The 23492-nt window shown below is 41.4% G+C and overlaps 1 protein-coding gene across 1 annotated transcript in view; it reads left to right on the top strand.

Moving 5' to 3' along the window:
* Positions 1 to 3217: 3217 nt before the first annotated feature.
* The window catches only part of MICAL3 (microtubule associated monooxygenase, calponin and LIM domain containing 3), a 203546-nt gene continuing 183271 nt past the window's right edge, over positions 3218 to 23492 (top strand). The window contains exon 1 of the mRNA XM_081331790.1: positions 3218 to 3446. The gene's annotated coding sequence lies outside the window, so the exon portion shown is untranslated. The remainder of the gene's footprint in view (positions 3447 to 23492) is intronic.

Raw genomic sequence — 23492 nt, 5'->3', positions numbered from 1 at the left:
ATAAAAACTATGCCTTGTAGTGATGGTTGAGCCCACCTTCCACTAATATAGAGTGTGAATGTATTCATAAAAAGCTATGAAAAATGATGCCGATAACCCTTTTGTAGGATTAAGCCAAAATTTGAGTTTAAGAGCAAGACTGATCTGAGTTTAATTGTGTAAATTTGAAGATGTATGGATTTGCATGGTGGCATGAAGAATTCTGGGAGTTGAAGTCTTCCCATCTTCAAACTACCATGATTGAGAAGCACTGCTCTGGAGAAAATTGCTTTGGTCTTTATTAGCATTTTATGGTGATAATAAATAGATGAGAAGGACAAAGAAATCCTAGTTCCATCACAGTAGCAGTACAAGGGACCCTGCATCAGTAAGGCTAATGTGTGTTTTCCTAGCTGTGAAAACATTATTTACTTGGTCCTTTTCTCCTCTTTTTCTCCTCCCTCTTCCAACACATAATTTCCATCTCTTTCTCCAGCATGTCTTTTACTGTAAATCTGACATTTCACAGCAAATGGTCAAGAATGTGGATGTTGACGCCCAAAATCCTGGGATTAATTACACAATTATGCAGCAGTCTGGTCACAAATCATTCAGAATGGAGCAATGGGAACTAAAGTAATTTACAACCATGACTGTATTGCAGAATTGATCTAGGTATCATAACTGTGATTAAATGCAACCCATTGGAATCTTCTGCTCTTTGTAATGGCCAGTATATATAGAAAAGCATGCTGTGATGGTATAGAGAATATGTGTATTACTTCAGCCAATTGCAACATCTGTTAATGCTGTGGGAACTCTTTCACAATCAGTGTAATTCACATATTAAGCTACTCTACAAGCCCCTATTGTAAGTAATATGATATATTTTCCCACTGGATTTGATGCTGCAATTGGAGAGACTAGCTATAAAATATGAGGAGAAAAAGAGGACACTGAAGTTTCATTCCAAAGCGTACATGTGTATGTGAGTGTGTTTGTGTGCGTGTGTGTCTGTGTTCAGCTATTCTTAACCTTTCTTTTTCAAGATGTTTGTTTTCAATAGAATAGAATAGAATAGAATAGAATAGAATAGAATAGAATAGAATAGAATAGAATAGAATAGAATAGAATAGAATAGAATAGAATAGAATAGAATAGAATATTCTTTATTGGCCAAGTGTGATTAGACACACAAAGAATTTGTCTCTGATGCATAAACAACAAAGTAATGATAATAACAAAGTATTAATAAATAATGATACCAATAAGAGAAGATAGTGCAACAGGTGAGAACGGTATATGGGTAAATAGACATAAGACAGACCTGTGGGTTTAGGTGTTCCAATAGACTGATGGCATGAGGAAAAAAACTGTCTAGTTGTTTTGGCATGCAATGTCCTGAAGGAGTTGAAACAGATTATGTCCAGGAATGTACATTTAAAAGGTTCCCCTGCACATGCGTGTTAGTCTACTACTTAATTACTGCATTGGGAGTGTGTACTGCAAAAATGAGAACTAGGACCCATTTCTGATGTTTCCCTGGAGTTTGTGGATAAGATGTAAAACATAACATTTAGTTGTGACCTTGGTAAATGAGCACATGTCTCTGAGTTTGGGTTTGTTTGGTTTTTTTTGACGGATGTTTACAGGATTACCCGTCTACGCATCACAGCAAAATAGTATGTAACGTGCATTTCAATTGAGGCACTTCGTCTGGGTTGCTTAACAACGCAAAACTACAATTCCCAGGTTTCTTTCGAGAAGCAACAGTCTCCGTTTTGTTTTTCCGGCAGTTAAGGCTTCCATAGAAACGGCTTTTTAAGGCATTAACGCTGCGATGTCCTGCGCTTCCTTGGAGAGTTACCTCCGTTACCCCCTCCCTCCCTCCCGTGTGGACGGAGAGGGCAGCGACAAACATTGATCTATTAATGGCGAGTGGGTTGGGTCTCTTTCAATTTCGGTTTACTTTGTCGCAGCTCAAGCAACTCTGTTGCGAAATCCTAACGATCACAATTCAAATATATTGTTAAGCGATTGTGCGTCAGGCGTTTAAGGGTACATAGAGCGTAATTCTCTGAAGTTTATGCTGGAACAGGGCTGCAAACCTACAGCTCTATTTACCTGATCCTAAGAAGCCCTTTTCTGGATTTCAAAGGCATAGGATCGCATTGGGGGAGGCTCAGCTAATCTCAATGTACACATGTTGTACTTTGACAATAAAGGTTTATTATTATTATTATTATTATTATTATTATTATTATTATTATTATTATTTTATTATTATTATTATTAATTATTATTATTATTATTATTATTGTGCGTTTAAGGCGCCACAACGAGAGTCTTAGTGGTTTATATTTTCGAATACAAATATTCAGGAGGTTTTGACATACCCTCGCCCTCGTTGCTAAACTTAGCGCAGGGTTTCTAACGCGCTGCTCCGACTGGACAGCTGGGTGTCCAACCTTGGCGCTTTGAGTCTTGTGGACTTCAACTCCCAGAATGCCCTGGGAGAATGGGGAATTCTGGGAGTTGAAGTCCACAGGTTTTCATGTTGCTAAGGTCGGCAACCCCTGTTGTACAGTGTTAAGGAAAGCCTTCGTAAACTCGAGCTGGCGGAAAAATACAGCGCAAAATCCTCAATGGCTCTCCTGAGCAAAGTCGCTGCCAGAACAATTTTCCCGAACCTAGAGGCGCCTCCTGGAATTTTCTTTTTTTTTTTTTTAAATGTTTCTTTTCGGGATGCTGCCGTTTTGCCCACAAGGGAGGTCACCGCTGGTCTCTCCTCACGTAGCCTGTGACGTGGCCAGCAGGGCGTATGTTGCTTTCTTCCGTGTCTCCGCGCGCGGTCCTTTTCTCCGGTTCTTGGGACGTTTCCAGACACCTGAACTACCCGTCCCCGCCGCGGTCGCGGCTCCTTTAAGGGTACAGCGCCTTGGCCCTGCTGCAGTCCTTTGAGCCATGCTTTGCGCGTCTCCATTGGCCGCTCCGCTTCGCATCCCTCCACCCCTAATCGAGCCTTAACCAACCGCTGCCCTTGCGTTTGTATCAAAATTCGGAGCGTACCAACGCGGCCCCCGAGAGAGGGGTAGCACTTGGAAGCAACCAATAAGCGGGCGCTTATCCCCGCGCCTTGGCTTGAGCGTGTTCCCGCTCCAGCCGGGGAAGAGCACCGCCTGGCCCTTTAAGGAGCAAAGAGCAGGCTTCTCCCTCCCGCGTGTCCAGCGGAGGATAACCGCGGCCAAGGTGTGTGCGATTGCTTGGCGGCGCGGGGCGGCTGCTCTGGAGATTGCACCGCTTCCCTCCATCGCCCGCCGGGCGAGAACAGCCTGGAGCGCTCCTAAAACGCCAAAGCGGAGCAAGGAACGCCGAATTCCCGGGGCGCCCGCGCGCTCTGCGGTGGGAAAGAAGCAGCCGCCGTCCTGCAAGCGGGCTTGCCCGGGATTCAACTTTCCCCGCGCCAGGTACCGGTCATGAGCGGGAGGGCAAGTACGGGGAGGCTGCGGTCTACCGGCCGGAGGGAGGGAAAGAAGGACGGGCGGGAGGGGCGGGACTGTGTCCCCGCTGGCTGGCTTCCAGCCCGGGCGATTAGAAGCCAGCTTTGGCTGGCGGTGAGCTGGCATCGACCACTCTGCCGTTACATTCGTGTAAGCCGTCTTTGCATGGCGTTGGGAAAGGTGATCGGGCGGCGGAGGCCGTCCTCCGCAGGGCAGTTTCGATGCCGCTGGCTCGAGCCTCGAAGGGGGGGTTCCTTTGCAAGCGAATAAATGGAGATTATGGAGAGGTTGATTTTCTGGGAACAGCGAAGCCTTCCTCGCTCCCCTCGTTCCTTCCCTAACGGGAGAGCAGCGCCCTCCCTCGGTGCTCCCGGAAGCCGAGCCTTCCCCTTCGGACCTGGGGGCGGCGGGGGGGGGGGAAGACGGAGACTGCCGGAGAGAAAGCGCCGGGAAATTAAAAACAAAAAACAAAAAAGGCTGCAGCGCCTGGGTTCATTTCCGATCCCTAAGGAGGGAGTGGGGTTTGCACAGGCGGTATTAATTATTCCATACGGCATTGCCCTTTTTTTGGATTATTCCGATCTTGGGTAATCCAGGTTTCGTTCAACTCGGCGGCTTCCCAATGGGTTTAAGCTCACAATGAATATGATAAGACAGGTAGCCTGCCGGGGGGGGGGGCGGAGACAGGACGAATTATAATCTTGCGTATTTCGTGCCGACGAGGGCGAAGAAAGCTGTAACCCTCGACGGATCGTTTTGAAGCTCCCCACCCCCTCCGTGCCCCTTGCTGCGTTCACGCTGGCGGAAGGAAGAGCCTTGAGGTGCAATGGGTAGTGTTTTAATTTCTACACTGCAGAAGCTTAGGTTGGCCTGGGGCCTCGACGTTACGTTTTTGATCTTGGACAGTCTAAATCAGGGGTCTTCAAACTTGGCCCTTTTATGACTTGTGGACTTCAACTCCCAGAATTCCTCAGCCAGCATGCCTGGCTGAGGAATTCTGGGAGTTGAAGTCCACAAGTCATAAAAGGGCCAAGTTTGAAGACCCCTGGTCTAAATCCACCCAGTGTGTAGGCTGCCAGAGAAAGCAATTTTGTCCTTACTGTATATGTCTTGTAGATAAGTGATGATTTGGAGAGCAACAGGGTCATTCCGTCTCAAAAACACTGAACTCTTGTCTGGGGTGGGGGGAATGTCGATTTTGCAATCTAGTATCATTCCTGGTTAGGCGAATATATTAGCCCCTTAGGATAAGAGTGGATGGAGTTCAAGTTTGCAAATTCTGTATCTTTTCCTCCAGGACTCTGAGCCCAACAGTAACAGCTGATTGCAAAATGTATGCATGTGAAGAGTCCAAATAGTTAGAAATTTGTCCTTGCACACATTATGGTTGTTGGTTGGAGCTGCCAAAAACCTGTGACAGTCTGCTGTATAACAGGCATCAACCAGTAAATCCAGAACCACCACCTGTGTCCCGTTGCTCACCATATGCCATTTCAGCCCATTTTGCTGGGTGAAAGCATGATCTGGTGCCAAGGGCTGTAAGGCAGAGCAATTATCTCCAAATTGAGCTTAGGCTGGATTTGTGAGCATGCTAAATCCTGTGTGGGGTTAGTTGTGGCTAAAGGAAAGCCAAAAGAAACAAATGGAAAACAGCCTACATTTTTTTAGTGGTGGAGTCTTAAGGGAAGATAATACAGTTTTACTTGTGAGTAGTCTTCCAGGGGCAGAGTCAAGTTTAGAACTTAAATAGATTTTGGAATTGCTCTAGAAAGCTCAGCAACCTTTTCCCAAATGATTTCAAATGCAGTCATTTGAACAGGATTCATTGATGGGTTCTCTTGCTTCAGTATAAAATGAGAGATGAATAATGAACTGGTAAACTGTTTCACCTCTCTTATCTAAAGTGGTCTTTTGGATTAGACATGACTCATTGCTTTTTCTTCCTCCTGGGATTATTTTATGTATTACGTTCCATTGTTTACTCCAGGCACTCCTTAGATTATTACTTAAAGCATCTTTCCCCAGGAGAAGTGTAAATCTTTCCATTCACATCGATCTGCAAATAAAAAAACCTGGTTTCTGCTATGCCTGTGTGTTACTTTGATATGCCTGGAGGAGATGTCCTTTGGGATGCAAAACTCTTCATCAGGTTTCATTGAGTCAGGTGTTGGTTGTACATTAACTGTGAAGTGAAGGAGGAGATCAGTTGCTACCATTTTTCTTTAGCAGGAAACTACCTCCAGTCATTCAGAAGAATGATTCCCAGTACTGACGTCAGTCTCTAAAATGCCTGTTGGATTTTCAAGTATCATCATGTTCAGAACTGATGATATATAGTGAGGAATTTTTGGGTGATGTTCAGAATGGGAGGGAAATATTTTTCAGTAGTACATATCTAAATGTTTCAGCTAAGATTTAAAGCAATAGTATGCGTATGGATTGTTGGACCTGATTTTCAATAGATATATCAGTGCCCAGTTGATTAAATAAATATTCTTCAGTTCAATAAGTATATCTCTTAGGAGTACAGGTAATGGATGCTAGGCAGGAGAAAAGGCCATCATCCATTTTCCCAGGTATATATAATCTCATCCTCACCCAGCTATGGCTGCAGAATTGTACAGGAAGTCCTTGCTTACTGACTGCTTTGTTTCATGACTATTTGAGGTTAAGAAACCTTTGCAACTAATCCTTGTAGCAATAGCACTTAAACTGCTTTACAGCACTCTGAGTGGTTTACAAATGTCAGCGTATTGTCTCCAACAATCTGGGTCCTCATTTTATCGACCTCAGAAAGATGGAAGACTGAGTCAACTTTGAGTCGGTTAGGACCAAACTCCCAGCAGTGGGCAGAGTTAGCCTGCAATACTGCATTCTAACCACTGTGCCACCAGGGCTCTTTACAACCATCACAGCATACCGTGGTCATGTGATCGCCATTCAGATGCTTTGCAGCTAGTATGCATTTACGACCAGTGCAGCATCCCACAGTCATGTGATTGCCATTCTTGTTCTTTACAACAAGCAGAATCAGTGGATAGCCAGCAGTAAAATTGCAACTGGCATTGATCTAATGCAGGCATGTCAAACTTGCGACATCATGTGACGTATTGTGACTTTTTCCCCATTGCCGGCAATGGGGTGGGCACGGTTTCGGCATGACGCATCAGGCCCGCAGGCCGGCAGTTTGACATGCCTGATCTAATGTTTCACGTAACAGCCAAGTGGGAAGAGACATTGTAAGCCTATTGCAGATGCATGATTTTTCACTTGGTGGCCCTAGAGCTTAGCAAGAGAATTGTGAACATCTTGTGCCAACTCTGGTTGCTAATTATGGATTACCTGTGAACCCAAACACCCAATTTGAAGGGATTTTTCATTTGCCTTCCTTTCAGGGACCTCCTCCAAATCTTGATGCTCCTGTGGAGCAGAATGGTGCTTTGGTTTCTCTCCCCCCCCCCCCCATTTTAAATCCCATTTTGCAAAAAGTGTTACCCCAGGGAGTGGAGAGGTATGCTTGAACAGACTTAGACTGTGTTCAGATATCCAGCTCTGAAATCACAGACCTTATGCAATCATTATTTCCAGTAGAAGCTATCTTCCAGGGTCATTGCAGGGATACAGTGAATAGTGGAAGAACTGTGGATGTGCCCTCAGGGTGAGATGTTTGCAGTTAAATGCATTTTTCATATTTTGACTCATACATACAGCACATAACTCGGATTTGTAAAATGTTTTGAATTTGAAAAGCCTCATTTTTGAGTGTGCGACAGTTCAAGCAGTTCTCTTTCACTACACTTACTTACCTTAATTCTTAGTGTTTTATGCCCCCTCCCTTATTATATAACACTTACGTGTTGATGGTGAATTCCCCTGGCTTATTTACTGCTGGCACGTCAACTTTAATATATCAGTTAGCACCAGTGTATGTAATAAGTGCTTCAATATGATGGTGCGTTCACTGAAAGCTTACATGTGCATGGTCTCTGTCTTAACTTTTTTTGGAGTAATAATGTAGACCATATGCTCTTATCTCTGCTTTATTAGAGATATATTTTTCCTTTCTGAATTGGAGGAAGGCCATCTACACTCTTAGCTATAGAAGGAAATAATGGAAAAGGAGGTTTATTTGTGAAATTACTTTTGCGTGCCATCCTTGATTCAATGCACATAAGGCATCTTTCTCTTCTTCCAGCAACCTTGTAAGACTCTTAAAATTTAATTTATGTCTCCACTGGCATTCAGTTTTGCAGAGGAGGAAGATATGGACTCAAAATCTCCACGTCCCATTTCAGCTGTTAGGATTTTGATCGAGAGTTGATATCCTAGATCTGTCTCTCTAGTCCGCTGGGAGGTCAATGCCACTCTATATCTGGGAATGGTTTTGTAATATTTATTTATTTATTTATTTATTTAGATTTATATACCGCCCTTTCCTGAAGGACTCAGGGCGGTTTACAGGGCATTTAAAAGAAAGTCAATACAAACGTTAAAACAAATTAAAAAAGATTAAATAGAACCCTGAGAAAATTAAAACCCAGTTAAAATTAAAATTAAAAAATTCTCAGCCTGGGCCAGAGAGCTCGAAGAGCCAGGTCTTCAGGTCCCAGCGGAATGAACGGAGGTTGGGGGCAGTCCGCAGGCAGCTGGTTCCACAGGGCAGGCGCACCCACTGAGAAGGCCCTATACCTGGGTGTTACCTGCCGGCAGTCTTTAACCGGCGGCACCCTGAGGAGACCCTCCCTGTGGGAGCGCACTGGACAAAGGGAACTTGATGCTGGTAGCAGGTGTTCCCTCAAATATCCCGGACCCTCGCCATTTAGGGCTTTATAGGTCATCACCAGCACCTTGAATCTCACCCGAAGGGCAACCGGAAGCCAATGCAGCTCACGGAGTAGAGGTGTTACATGGGAGTATCGGGAGACCCCCCATTACGACTCGCGCGGCTGCATTCTGCACCAGCTGAAGCCTCCGGGTGGTCCTCAAGGGCAGCCCCATGTAGAGAGCGTTGCAGTAGTCTAAACGGGAGGTCACGAGCGCATGAGTGACTGTGCGTAGGGCATCTCGGTCCAGGTAGGGTCGCAACAGGCGCACCAGGCGAACCTGGGCAAAAGCCCCCCTGGTCACGGCTCCTATATGGTCTTCAAAAGTGAGCTGCGAATCCAGCAGGACGCCCAAGTTGCGAGCCCTATCAACGGGGGGTAACACCTCACCCACCATCGTTAGAGATGGAATAGTCTGGTTGACCCGAGATGCCGGTATGCACAGCCACTCAGTCTTGGCAGGATTGAGACGAAGCCTGTTTCTCCCCATCCAGACCCGGACCGCTTCTAGGCAACGGGACATCACGGCGAGGGCATCGCTGGGTTGGGGGGTGGGGGTGTGCTTTTTCCCTGACAGACTACTTTTCCAAATACAATTCTTTATCCAACCTCCCCCCCCCCTTGCTATAAATCCAGAAGGAGTTTACTGTCTGTTGAAAGCTAGAGGTAAGATACAGCTCTACATTGCCAAATGCTATCCGTTGTAAAACAACAGCTGCTGGAGCCAGCAGACTAGTGTCTGTCTAATTTTCACACCATTTGAGATTTGCCTAGCTCAATGCTTGGAAGGTTGATATTAATAGAGTATAGGAGAAATAGTATCTCTGTGCTACACCTGTAGGGTGATTAGTGTTTATGCTTCTGCTTGTGGTTCCAAATTTATCTCAAGAACGTTGGAAACATAGTAGGTTAAACTCACTTTTATGCTCAGAAGAGGGCAGGTTTCTCTCCCTAACATTTTAAAAACTATTTAAAACCAATGTGAAACTTCATTATAGTGAGTTTCAAGCAGATTTAACAGCTCTACAGGTAGTTCTCAATTACGATCACAATTCAGCCCAAATTTTCACTTGCCAAGTAAGACAGTTGTTAACTGAGCTTTGCCTCTTTTTACAGCCTTTCTTGCCACAGTTGTTTAAGTTACATCATTGCAGTTAAGTGAGTAACACGGTTGTTAAAGTGAATCTGGCTTCCCCATTGACTTTGCTTGTCAGAAGGTTGCAAAAGGTGACCACATGACTCCAGGGCACTGCAGCCGTCATAAATATGTGAATATTGATCAGGTGGCCATGGTTTTTTTTGCTGCAATGGTCATGAGTGTGAAAAACGATCATAAGTCACTTTTTCCAGTGCCGTTGTAACTTCGAACAGTCACTGAACAAATGGATGTAAGTTGAGGACTACCTGTATTTGTTGATACTTATTTTGAGAGAGGATTTTAGGCTTTCCATTGGGAACTCGTTAAGTGTAGAATTATCGAAAAGTAAAGATATAAATATGTAATTTTATGTAATGCGTGCATATTCACTGTATTAAAGTGTATTAACTATCTTGGCCTAGTTTCTTAGAATTGTGGACATCCTGTCTTTGTTAATGTTAGGTATTAATTTATAAATAATCTTTGAACTACTGCATTCACTGTAAACTTCAGCAACACCAAATGACAACGCATGGATATTGGTTCGATTGCACAAATGCTGCTATTATGTATCTTCATCGAGATATCTTGTGGTATGTACCTTGTGGTACTCCTCTGATTGTGTCATTGTACAGGTATCACTATTTGTGTCTCCTTGAGCCCTGCAAACCTTTAAGATATGCGGTAAATTTAAGCAAGATGTCCCTCTTGTATAGCATAGCTCCTATTTTGCATAATGACTAAGTCTTATTTGATGTAATTAACAGCATTGTTTCCAAACCTGCCAGCTGTTCAACAGTTTTGGAAGCTAATTAAAAATTATCTAAAAGTGAGAATTTTATACACAACTATCTAGCATAGAAGGGACCCGGTGGCTCAGTGGGTTAGGACACTGAGCTTGTCGATCAGATGGTCGGCAGTTTGGCGGGTCGAATCCCGAGTGTCGTGTAGCAGAGTGGGCGCCTGTTACTCGTCCCAGCTTCTGCCAACCTAACAGTTCAAAAGCACGTAAAAATGCAAGTAGAAAAATAGGGACCACTACAGTGGGAAGGTAACAGCGTTCTGTGCGCCTTTGGTGTCTAGTCATGCCGGCCACATGACCACGGAGACGTCCTCGGCCAAGCGCTGGCTCAGCTTTGAAACGGAGATGAGCACCGGCCCCTAGAGTTGGAAACGACTAGCACGCATGTGCGGGGGGACCTTTACCTTTCTCTAGCACAGAAGGGACACGGTGGCTCAGTGGGTTAGGACACTGAGCTTGTCGATCAGATGGTTGGCAGTTTGGCAGGTCGAATCCCGAGTGCCGCGTAACAGAGTGAGCGCCTGTTACTTGTCCCAGCTTCTGCCAACCTAGCACTTTGAAAGCACGTAAAAATGCAAGTAGAAAAATAGGGACCACTACGGTGGAAAGGTAACAGTGTTCCATGCGCCTTTGGTGTCTAGTCATGCCGGCCACATGACCACGGAGACATCCTCGGCCAAGCGCTGGCTCGGCTTTGAAACGGAGATGAGCACCGGTCCCTAGAGTTGGAAATGACTAGCACACATGTGCGGGGGAACCTTTACCTTTACCTATCTAGCATAGACATGTCAAACTCGCATCGTAATGGAGCATTTCTGCCATTGCTCGGTGTGGTTTCCCGATGATACGTCCGGCCTGCGGGCCGGCAGTGTGACACCCCTGATCTAGCAGATTCACACTGAATGGAATACATGTTTTGATGAGGTGGAAAAGAAAAGTCTAAAAGTGAGGTGAAAGGTGAGGAAAAAGCAGGCATTCATGTTACCACACACAAAAAAAATCCTTTCCTCACCTTTTTCTACCCACACTTTTCCCTTGATCAAAAATTGGTCCTATTTTTTCCTCCCATTTATTTTTTAAAATCCTCACCATTTCCCTCTCCTTGCTTCTCTTAGATTAATTCTGCTTTCCCTCACTCTTTTTCTTCAGCCAAAGTTAGTCTGTGATTTTCCTGCTGAAAACTTTGAGCCACCCTCATGTATTAAACGACCATATTTATGCTGAGGATCATATTTATCTCCTGGGGAACCTGGTAGCTTCATAATGTTAGGTTTGAAGGAATAGTGAAAAGCTGCTGAAATCTTAAAAATCCACAGCTGTAGTGTTCCTTGCAGAATTACTGTTGAGGCCCATTATTTAATATATACAGATCTACCAATTATGTCTTAGGTAATAGGCTCCAATTAACTACTGTCTGAAATCATATTTATTGACAAGTCCTGGACATGTTAAGGCTTCTGAATCATTGCCTAATTTAGCAAAGCAAGTGAGAATCTCACATAGGTTTAATGTTAAGTACCAGCCATCACAATTCTCAAATTTAAAAAAATAACTGAAATAGTTGTTAGTTGTTAGTTAGAACTATTTCCACAAATAAATGGAGAATATTGGATTTTCAGTCCTGGTTCGTTAGTTGTATTGACCTTAAACCTGAAAATCCAGCATTGTCTTCTATTGCTTCCTCAATTTCTTAACCTATTTTTACACTCCTGTGAGGAATTGCAAAATATTAACACATATTCTTAAGAAATCTTACCCTGAAGCGTTCAGAAAATAAGGTCACTAATATTCATCTTACATAACAGACATTTCTTTTCAAGAGCTAAATTTGGAACAAAATAGAGTTCACGCTTGTCTTAAAGAGGTCATAATCAGTGGTATGTTCAGCAATAAACTTACATGTTCTGCACAGCTTGAATGTGGAAGAAGATTCTTGGCAGAATTAATTACATACAAGTATTGTACTTTAGTCCTGCAAATTCAAGAACTGTATTTGTATTTCTGCCATGGTTTTATAGAGAGGTAATCATTGACATAGATTTATTAGAGACATAGGATAGTAAGGAATAGATAGTTGTGAGGCGTATAAAAATCCCTGTCACTTGAACGCTGCACAGCCAACTTAAGTAAATGTCTACTAAACTTTGATTCCAACGGCCTTCTGTTCAAGATTTGCAACTTATTGTTCAAATTAAACAATTCATTATATAGTAAAATCTCAACAGACTTTGATGCAATGGATTTTGGCTGCAGTGGGCTAATTTTTCACTTAAACTGCTTCTAGAAAGAGGAGACAAATCTGTTGAATCTGAAGACTGTTCCTGTTGTTTTTTCAGCTCAGCTTTATCTACGTAGACTATTGCCACCCCTTCTACTGCCACTCACCACCCTAGAATAAATAGAATAATAGAGTTGGAAGGGAACCTGAAGGCCTTCTAGTGACTAGTCCAACCCCCTGCTCAAGCAGGAGACCCTGTATCATTTCAGACAAATGGTTGTCCTGTCTCTTCTTAAAAGCCTTCAGTGATGGAGCATCCACAACTTATGAAGGCAAGTAATTCCATTGGTTAATTTGCTTTCGCCGTTAGGGGACCAAGTACTTGACTTGAATAACAGTGACAGCTCAGAGTTCTGCTGACTAATAGAGCAGTGAGCAACAAGGCGTTGACTGTCAGTAGAACCAGGCACCAGCAGAACAAGACATAAAAATTGCAAGGATTAACATTGGTGCCAAAATTTGCCCCTGAGGTGGCAGTTTAACGGAAGACTAAAAGAGAACAAATACCGCTGTGTCCTCAGTTCAACTTAACATGGATGAGACTCTTGTCAACACATACTGTTCATCAGTGCTATGGTTTACAGCATTTTTTAATTAAATGATTAATTTGATGTGACACCCATGAAAGCTCAACTCTTAAGCATCAAAAACATCTTGAAAGTATTAATATTTTATCACAAACATGAAATAAAAACTTTTTCCAAGAATGGGACCTGGTAACTAAAGCCTAGATCCTATTGTTTTCAGGGGCAGGTTAATTCCTATTGCTGGACCATCCCTGAGAATGAGAAGTGAGTAATCTTGGGACTCTGCACATCCGGACCACAGCATTTCTCAGGTGTGTTGGGTATGGCACTGGCTGAATTTCATGGCAGTCAGGAATTTGAATCCTGCCCATCTAAGAACGATCAAGTGGAAGAAAGCTGGTGCACCCAGCCACACCTGAGAGAGAGAGAGATTGAAAGAACCTGGGAAAAGGTTATATCAGCCAAAAGTTATACATTGGTCCAAAGATCCATTGGGACAAAACCTTTTTAGGACCTTTTTGAATGCAAATAGAACAACCATATATCAGCCATAAACTGGGTTTCACAGACTGGGGATTGAAGGCTTGGGATCTTGCCACTGTCCCATGGATTTCTCAAGGGAGCAGAATCCTTAACAGGCTTTGTCTAGGTGACCAACCTGGACAGGTTGATAAGATGGTCCTTCATCTGACTTGGTGCCATGTTGTACAGGACTTTATAGGTCATGATCAGATCTTTGATTTTATCTTGAAGCCCCCCTGGCATGTAGTGCACCATATATAAGAACATGGATTTCCCCATGCACTTGACCACCACATTCTGTGCCAACTCTATTTTCCAAAATCATTTTCAAATATAGCCCTATGTATTATGTGTGGTAATAAACCACGGGTGATGATCAGGTGCCAGTCACCATTTTGAGAGCATCCTGGTCTAAACACAGCTATAACTTGCACATCAATTTAGTTATTTTATATGCTACTGAAGTAGATACACAGAAATGCAGAATACAATAAAGTCTCACCGGAATACATCTGATATGCATTACAATTTTATTTTAAACTAGCATTCTATATTAAAGAACTTAGAAATAATAAACTTCATAGTTTATTATAGCTTGCTATTGGCGCTGTTGGAAGGTAAATTTTGGGAAAACTCCCCCTTATTTAACCCTTTTCTGGAATGAACATAATAATAATAATAATAAATAATAATAATAATCATAATAATATAATAATAATAATAATAATAATAATAATAATAATAATAATAATAATAATAATAATAATAATAATAATAATAATAATAAAAAATACATATAGTATATTTTGGTGAATAAAGAGCCTAAAATAACCCTTACCATTCCTAAGCTTATAATTGTAGCCTACAGAGTTTGTGCTTTGCTAATAGCCAAATAGGTTAAGCACTCTCAGAGGTCTATTGATTACATGTATTTTATTGTGTTTTTGTGTTGTCTGGGTCAATGACCATAATAAAATTACTGGTTTACCCCCAAAACATCTGATATGTAGGCATTGCCACCTGATTTCAAGAATAATGCTGACATTTGGTGGCAAAATGGCTGAATTCTTGGTGTGATTTCAGCTTGCTTTTCAAGGCTTGGGGTCGATTCGGAAGATAAGTATGCAACTAGTTTGTGTTCCCATGCCAGCCATTAAAATCCCTCCCCAGAGTCAAAAAATTTCAGCCACATCTCTTTTGGTAATGGCACACCAACCTCCCAATGGCCAGTTGTGTTCTGAAAGTCAGGAAATTGAGTTTGAGTCCTGAACTCTGAATCTCTTGGTTTTTAGCCTGGTGCCTTAACCACTACACAAAACTGGCTCTTTGCTTTATTACTTGATTTTCTTAATTCTTGGGTGAGAATTTACAACACCATGCTGATATTAGCCATTTACAAGGCTAGTAATCTCAAGTCCCAAATATTTGCAGAGCATCAGATTGAAGAAGAATGTGAATCAAACCTCAGAGTTTGCTTAACTATGGCTTGTGGCTTTGTGTATTGAGCAAAGACAGTCAGTTGGAGTTTTATTAAGTAAGACATGTGTAAGGAAACCTTGGCTTAGCATGATGTATGAGCTAAGTCTATGCCCTTTGCACAGTCAGTATATCTGCTGTTTTTTACCACAATGGGATATAATAACCCACTATTTGTTATATATGTATTTGTTTAGTTAGTATTTTTGCTTGATGTTTCTGGATATGGTATGTTGCTGCTTATCAGAGACCACAGCTAGGTGAGGCTGAACACTCTTAATATTTTTAATGTTGGATCATTTTGAAGGGAAATTTGCATGGAATTTAAGTGGTTAAGGAGCTGATTGTTTCAGTCGGGCAAACAACCTCTTAATAAGTACTGTATTGTGTTCTAAACACTGTATTTTAACATTTGGAAATGTTATACCTTGTTGCTGAAAGCAAACTTTTAGGAGTGGTTTTTTTTAAAAATTTGCTTAAGCTTGTAGCCATTGTGGGGGGAAAAATAGTCTAAAAGGATATTGCATTTCATAATATGTATAGTGTGGAATTCAGCCAGTAATATTTCTTTCCTATTTTCCCCATGACTGCAGTGCATAACAATAAATTATGATTCAGAAAAAATATAATTGTTGTAGAATTAACTCATTGAAAGCTGCTTTTTAGGGCTAGTCACGACATTTGCAAATCATACTTTTCTTTTTTCTCTCTGTGTATGAGTTTCAATTTATGAGTAATTCATATATTATGTCTTTTTGTGGTTTGCCCAAGTAGATTCTCTCTTCTGCTTTTTAAGCAGCAAACCTTGTGCCAACTGAGAACATCCTGTTAAGATCATCCATCCGTAAGTCATGAATACAGCAAAAGCTCTCAAACATTGACCGCCCAGGAACTAAGTAACTACTTATAAAAGCAAGTGTTGGCATATCTTAATTATGAATACTTCAGTCATGATGAATTACATGTTCTGTTTATAATCTAATATTTGCCATAGTCTCTTGCCATTATATGTGCTTATATAATTTTTTCTCCATACATTTTTGTGTTTCGATTTGTCTACCTGAGGCATTGACTCGGGCTAAAGCAAATTATTGACATTCTTCATTAAACTTCCTTATTGATTAGAAAAGATAATATTTTCTGTGGTATTTTTAAAAATTATTTAAAATTTCAATTATTCTATGATATTTTTTAAAAATTCTTAATCTTAACATTAATATTTTAATGTTAATTTTGTTTGGTGTATACCAACCAGAGCCTTGGTAAGAATAGAAAATATAAATAAATTAAAAACATAAAATTATATAAAAACATAATGTTTTTCTCCAAAAAAGCTATGGGAAGTTTTTGCATTCTTTTTTTTAACTCCAGCACAGCCTTTAAACATTGGGTTGTGAAAGGCCCAGCAAAATGGTTCTTTTCACATATCAAATGCTCTGCAACTCAGCCTTCTAAATATTAAAACCTTAGATTTCACAGGGAAGTTAAAAACACATGGAAATGTATGTGCTTCATTTTAGATTGCAAAACTGTTGATTTGTTAAATCAGCGTGCCTGGCTGAGGAATTCTGGGAGTTGAAGTCCACAAGTCATAAAAGGGCCAAGTGTGAAGACCCTTGTGTTAAATACAGACGCTCTCCATTATGGGTGAGAGAAAATATATAATATATAAATATATAAAGGTTTCTAGAGGAGCAGCTTCCTTGAACTAGGGCCCACATCTGGTAAGTTAGTGTTTAACCAAGTTTTATTAAGTAAACCATAACTGACTGGATTCATACGACTGTATTTTACAAATACAGTAGTCCAAAAACCATGTTATGGCTTGCATGTTCTAGAACTTAGGCTTTTGTCTGTTGCAGCTTAAAAAAATGTTGTGGCATCTTAAATCTTAACCCAGAGAGGTTTTTGTTTTTAATTACATTCTGCATTGTATTGAGCAGATTGTGATTCATTAATGTTTGTCCTTCTTGTTAAAGTATTACAAGAGCTTTTTTTTTCAAAGAGTAAGAATGATTTTTTTATCAAAAAATCCCAACAATTAATATAAGTGAGATTTCTTAAAAAGAATAGAAATAAAAAGTATACCTCACAGAGAAAATAATTAGGACAAAAGCTATCCACTATTAAAGATATATTTTACCCCAAAGGTTTCAGCATCATTCACAAGTTAAGCCTTGGTCTCTCCCCTGTCTCCAGTATGATTGTAGCTGCTTTAGCATAGCTGCACAGTTTTGCTTTAAATACCTGAAATGCATTAAAAATGGTGGGCCAGGGAAAATAATAGTTAGTCCTCGACTTTCAATAGTTCATTTAGTGACCATTCAAAATTACAATGTCACTGGAAAAAATGACTTAGGTTAGGGCCAATTTTCACACAGCCATTGCAGCATCCCCATGATTATGCGATCAAAATTCAGACAGTTGGAAACTGACTCATATTTATGTCTTGTGATCCCCTTTTACCACCTTCTGACAACCAAAGTCAATAGGTAAACCGGATTCACTTAACAACCGTGTTACTAACTGCAGTGATTCACTGAACAGCTGTGGCAAGAAAAGTCGTAAAATGTGGCAAAATTCATTTAACAAATGTCTCGCTTTATAGCGACCTAAATTTTGGGCTCAATTGTAGCCGTAAGTTGAGGACTACCTGTAGCCCAAAGTCTCAGATACAGTTATTGCAAAGGGTAAATCTGCTAACCAGAAAGAGCAAAAGGGATGAAGGAAGACAAGTAGCAGATTTACCTCTACTAACGGCATTTACAGATTAAGATGTGGAGGACCTATTTCCTCATAAAATTACCCTAATGGAGTCTCCAGAAAACAAAAACAAAACAAAACACCCACCTTCATCTTTTTTCTGGGTTGAATAGATGCCACGCTATCCGAATAACCCTCCCACGCTAAACAGAAGCCTGGAATGGTATTGTTAATGGAGTTTACAGACAAAATAATAGCATTTCAAAGCAAATAGCAGTCTCGTTGCAAATGTAATCATATACAGTAGTACAGCGAACTAGCTATTTTGGTTAATCCTCATTAAACCCCTGCAGGAAATACCTTAAGAGAATTCAGTTTGGAAGTTTCGTATCGCCCACTTTGGAGGAAGCACAGAATGATCTTGTTGGTTATTCACCCATGGAAGGTTCCCACAAGCAATGAATGAGTAAATATTTACATTTATATGGAAGTATTGTTTTGCAAACAAGGTCAAAGCAGGCTCTTAAATAGAGCTGATAAACATTTTGATTTCCTAAGTATCATATTAAATCTATATAGATGTATTATTTTGCAAACAAGATCAAAACAGACTCTTACATACGTTGGAGCTGAGAAATATTTTGATTTCCTAAGTATCCGTGTGTCGAAAACTGTTTTTAATCTCTTAGAGCTATGTGTACCATTGAGATTTCAACCAGAACATCCTGTTTCTATCACTGAAAGATTTCGGGCAATTTTCCTAACATCGTAGACCAGGGGTGTCAAACTCAATTTCATTGAGGGCTGCATCAGCATTGTGGTTGCCCTCAAGGGGCCGGGTGGGTATGGCCAGGGTGGGCATGGCCTACTGGATGGGTGTGGCTAGAGTGGGTGTGGCCTACTGGGTGGGCATGGCCAGCTCTACATGGTTCGCATCAAGGGTGCCTATGGGGGCCTGGGCAGGAGTGGGACAGATCTGAGGGTCTCTGGCAGAAGGAGGGTCTCTGGGCCAGGGCCAAGGCAGTGGGGGCCGTTCCCTCACTGTTTCCAGGATGGCTTCGTGGGCCACATGAAACCACTTTGCGGGCCGGATCCGGCCCCTGGGCCTTGTGTTTGACATGTCTGTCGTAGACCAACCTGTTTAGATAACATGGTATCTAAACAGGTTGGTCTACGATTCCTTATATTCAGAGATAGAATGGTTGAGGAAGGGCAGGCCTACAAATAGATTGGGAGTGGGAGGCTTATTCACTTTGCTATTGCTGGATTCAATTTCACCATGTTCAGTTGTAGCTTGGCACATCTGGAGGGAGAATGGGTTATGCAAAGTTTGGATGCTGAAATCATAACTTTAAAAATATGCACATGATCCCGGAGCAGTATAATTTCAAATCCCTTGTGATTTCAGACAGCTATCTCTATCCTGACTTGGTAATGTTGAATTTGGACATGGATCTTTGTCTGCCAACTCTTGGTGTCAGAACGGTGACCTTTTTGTGTTTCTTTGCATCATTTTCAAGTTGTGGAACCTTTGCCAACTATGCCTTATGTTTATGGTGTTAAATCAAGTGTTTGGAGGGTTCTAAAAGTAATATCAAACAAGTACCAGTGGTTTGTAGCAAAAAATATGACTCAGTTGTTGATTATATCAGTTTTTCCTTTTTCCTTTATACTGTGTCATACTCAGTACGAAGCCCCCTTTTTATTGTTTAAAGAGAATGCTATCTACTTAATGTACTTTTCCACTTTTTCCATATTTTTTTAAATTAAGCTGTAACAACAATGACGAAATATGCTGTAAGAAACAAGCAAAGAGCATTCCTTTTCCTTTATTGCCTCTTTGCTGACTGACCAGCCTTAGGTCATATGATGGCATGTTGTTGCCAAGTCTAATGCAGTTTTGTGGGCTGTTGTCATAGAAGGATCTATGTTTTATATCAGCCTTTTTTTAAAAAAAAAATCAACAAACAGGCTGTTAATCATCATGATTTCATATTAGACAAGTGTTAGCAGATAAGGACACCAGAAGAAAAAAAAGATTGCAATTAAAATTCTGCAGATGTGTTTATTTCAATCTGAAAAATTGCACTGCAACCGCCTTTTTTAACTGTTGCCTTTATCAAATAAAGTATGCGGTTTTTGGAAGATAGCTTACTTTGGCTTGGTTTTTATCGATTCTCCAAAGTGTAATAAAACTGCACAGCAACTTTCTGTACTTATACCTTATTGTGCGGTTGGAGAAGCTGTAACGTGTTTTTATGTGTGTGTGTGTGCTTAGTTCTACTTTATCTCCTTTTCGTACTGTCAGGAAGCTTGGTAAGCAGAGCAGCAAAATCCAATTAATAGTATTCCTTGTTCTATATAGTGTTCTAAATAGTATTCTCTTTTTAGAAGCTTCATCATGGGGAATGCCTAGATGGAGACAGTAAAGACAGTTCCTGATTTTAGGCCAAAAATGCCATTCATTCAACATTTCCATTTAAGAGAGTGCATTTATTGTTTCAGAAGAGAGAATGAAATAAATACATATTTGTCAGGTTCCTGTGCTTTCAAGTCAAACTTCACTGCTGGTGACTGCCAAATCACTCCCTTTAGTTTTCTTGATAGCATTTTTGGAAATCTTTTGTCTTCTCCTTCTCCTCCCCCCTCCTTTTTTCTCCTTCTTTCTTCCTCCTCTTCCTCTTCTTCTTGTCCTTGTCCTCCTCCTCCTCCTCCTTGCTCTCCTCCTCCTTGATATAAAATATAGGGCTTTTTTAAAAATTTATTTATTTATTTATTTATTTTATTGGATTTGTATACCACCCTATTCCCGTAGGACTCAGGGCGGTTTACAGGGCAGTTAAAACCATGAATACAAAAAATTAAAAACAAATAAAACAAATTAAATTCAAGCCCCAAGAGTAAATCTAAAACCCAGTTAAATTAACAACCCCACAGTCTGGACCAAAGAGATCGAAGAGCCAAGTTTTCAGGTCCCGGCGAAATGAGCGAAGGTCGGGGGCAGTCCTAAGTTCTGTGGGTAGTTGGTTCCATAGGGCAGGCGCACCCACAGAGAACGCCCTTCCCCTGGGAATAACCCGCCGGCATTCATTAACCGGCGGTACCCTGAGAAGGCCCTCCCTGTGGGGGCGCACAGGACGATGGGAAGATGATGCCGGCAGCAGGTGTTCCCTTAGATAGTCCGGACCCAAGCCATTTAGGGCTTTATAGGTCATTACCAGCACCTTGAATCTCACCCGGAGGGCAACCGGAAGCCAATGCAGGTCACGGAGAAGAGGTGTTACACGGGAGTATCGGGAAGCTCCCATCAAAACTCGCGCAGCTGAATTCTGCACCAGTTGAAGCCTTCGGGTGGTCCTCAAGGGCAGCCCCATGTAGAGGGCATTGCAGTAGTCTAACCGGGAGGTCACGAGCGCATGAGTGACTGTACGTAGAGCATCTCGGTCCAGATAGGGACGCAACTGGCGCACCAGGCGAATCTGGGCAAAAGCCCCCCTGGTCACGGCTCCTATATGATCTTCCAAACTGAGCCGTGAATCCAGGAGGACTCCCAAATGCAAACTAAATCATTACAGAAACTAGTAACCCATTTTTTTCCCCTTGGGAATAATTTGCAAACATGCAGCAAATTATTTTATTCCATAATGATCTGTTTTTCTCACCCGAGATCAGGAGTAAGGATTGGTAGATAGCTAGTACAGAGAAAACTATTTGGTATTTTGATACCAAATTCTGTAACTTTCCCCCTAAATATTGATGGTCTGGGTCTTTGAACCTGGAAAGGCTAGCACAGGGGTAGGCAACCTGGGCTCTTTTATGACTCATGGACTTCAACTCCCAGAATTCCTGAGTCAGCTGAATTCTGGGAGTTGAAGTCCATGAGTCATAAAAGAGCCGAGGTTGCCTACCCCTGGGCTAGCATAAAAAAAGGTTGCCCCATTTTATTTTATTTATTTTTTGCCTTTTGAGCTGTCCTAAACTGCTTGTGTGTTGGATTTTCCCTGAACATTCAATGATGGTCTCTCATATATTTGCTTTTCCTTTGTTTTAAGTTTTGTTCCTGTTGTGAATCCTGTTGAACTACAATGAATAAACAATTTTGTTTCATCACAGTTAATTCTTGTAGTCTAATTTTCCTTCTCCCCCTCCATGGCCTTCCTAAATGAACTGTTGTAAGTCCAGGAACACCTGTACTCATATCCAGAGCACAGGTATTCCTTGACTTACAACAATTCCTTTAGTTACTATGTCACTGGAAAAAGTGGCTTAGGACCATTTTTCATGCTTAAGACAGTTGCAGCATCCTCACGGCCTTGTGATCAAAATTTGGGTGCCTGGCAACTGACTCATATTTATGACCATTTATATTTATGATCATATCCCAGGGTCACATGTGATCACCTTTTGCCATCTTCTGACAAAGTCAATGGGGGAAGCCACATTCACTTAACAACCATGTTACTGACTTAACAACTGCAGTGTTTCGTTTAACAACTGTGGCAAGAAAAGTCATACCATGGGGCAAAATTCAGTTAATAAATGTTTCACTTCGCACCAGAAATGTTGGGCTCAATTGTGGCCATAAGTTGGGGACGACCTATATGTACTGCATAGTATAACTTCTCCTGTATTAAAAATCTGTCTGGGAAGCTGCTGAGTTGTGCTTTTAAACACTGTAACTTAAAACTAAAAGAACTACTCCAGTTATATTTTACACAAAAATGCATCCTTTCAACACCTCACCAGCTGTTAACATTTACTAAGGAATCTGTTGAGGGTGTTTCAGGCAAATGTTGGAAACCAGAGAAGCCGAGCACGTGACTTCCCATGGAACAGTTGAGCTTTTTAATCAAAGGGATTAGCAAAGCCTCACAATCCCTAAGATTCAAAATGCTGGCAGACTTTGCAGATGTTACTTGAGTGTTTGTTTGAAAGGGCGCCTTTCCCAAACTGGTTGTCTCCAGATGTGTTGGATACAAGTCCTGGAATTGCCAACCATTTCACTTATTTCTCTGCCACTTGAGCAGCGTACCAGCGGTAGATCAACTTATGTGGAGGGCACCAGGTTAGAGAAGGTTGGTTATCTGGCTGTGTAGGTTGTTGGATCAAAATATACTATAAATAGATCTGCCGTATTTCTGTCAAAGCTCATTCCCTTTGCCAGGCAGCCCATAAAAAGGAAACAAAGATAAACATTGGCTATAGGATACTTGCTTTCCTTTTTTTATGTCCTTCTTTTCAGCTTTAGACAGTTGTGTGCATCCCAAACGGCTACCTGTATTGTGAAATGTTCAAACATAAAGCCGAACAGAGAGAGACAGAGTTGGTAGCAAAGTCCTTTTCTACTCTTAGACTAATATTTTTTTGGAGATGGTGTATAAATTTGCTTTAGGAATATAGTGTCTGATGCAAATAACCAGATCCACACACAAAAGTTCACAATTATTGATTTATTGGTCAAGCTTATGCACATCAATCTTCTCAGATTAGTGGTTTGTACCTGGGTAAAACTAGATAAGGGTCAGTTTGTTCAAGGGAGGTTGGTCTTTGTCCCCTTGTGGCTATGTAGAGACTCTAAACTGATGCCTCATTTGACTCCTCCCCCTCACTCTGCCATTCTGTCTTCTGCATACAGGTAGTCCTTGACTCATGACTACAGTTGGGATCAGAACTTCCATTGCTAAGCGAGGTGGTTGTTAAAGAAGTTGTTTCTGATTTTACAACCTTTTTGCCATGGTCATTAA

The sequence above is a fragment of the Vipera berus genome (assembly GCF_964194415.1).
Source record: "Vipera berus genome assembly, chromosome: 6".
Lineage (NCBI taxonomy): Eukaryota > Metazoa > Chordata > Lepidosauria > Squamata > Viperidae > Vipera > Vipera berus.
The sequence above is the reverse complement of the archived record's forward strand: the minus strand, read 5'-3'. Positions and strand labels throughout refer to the sequence as shown.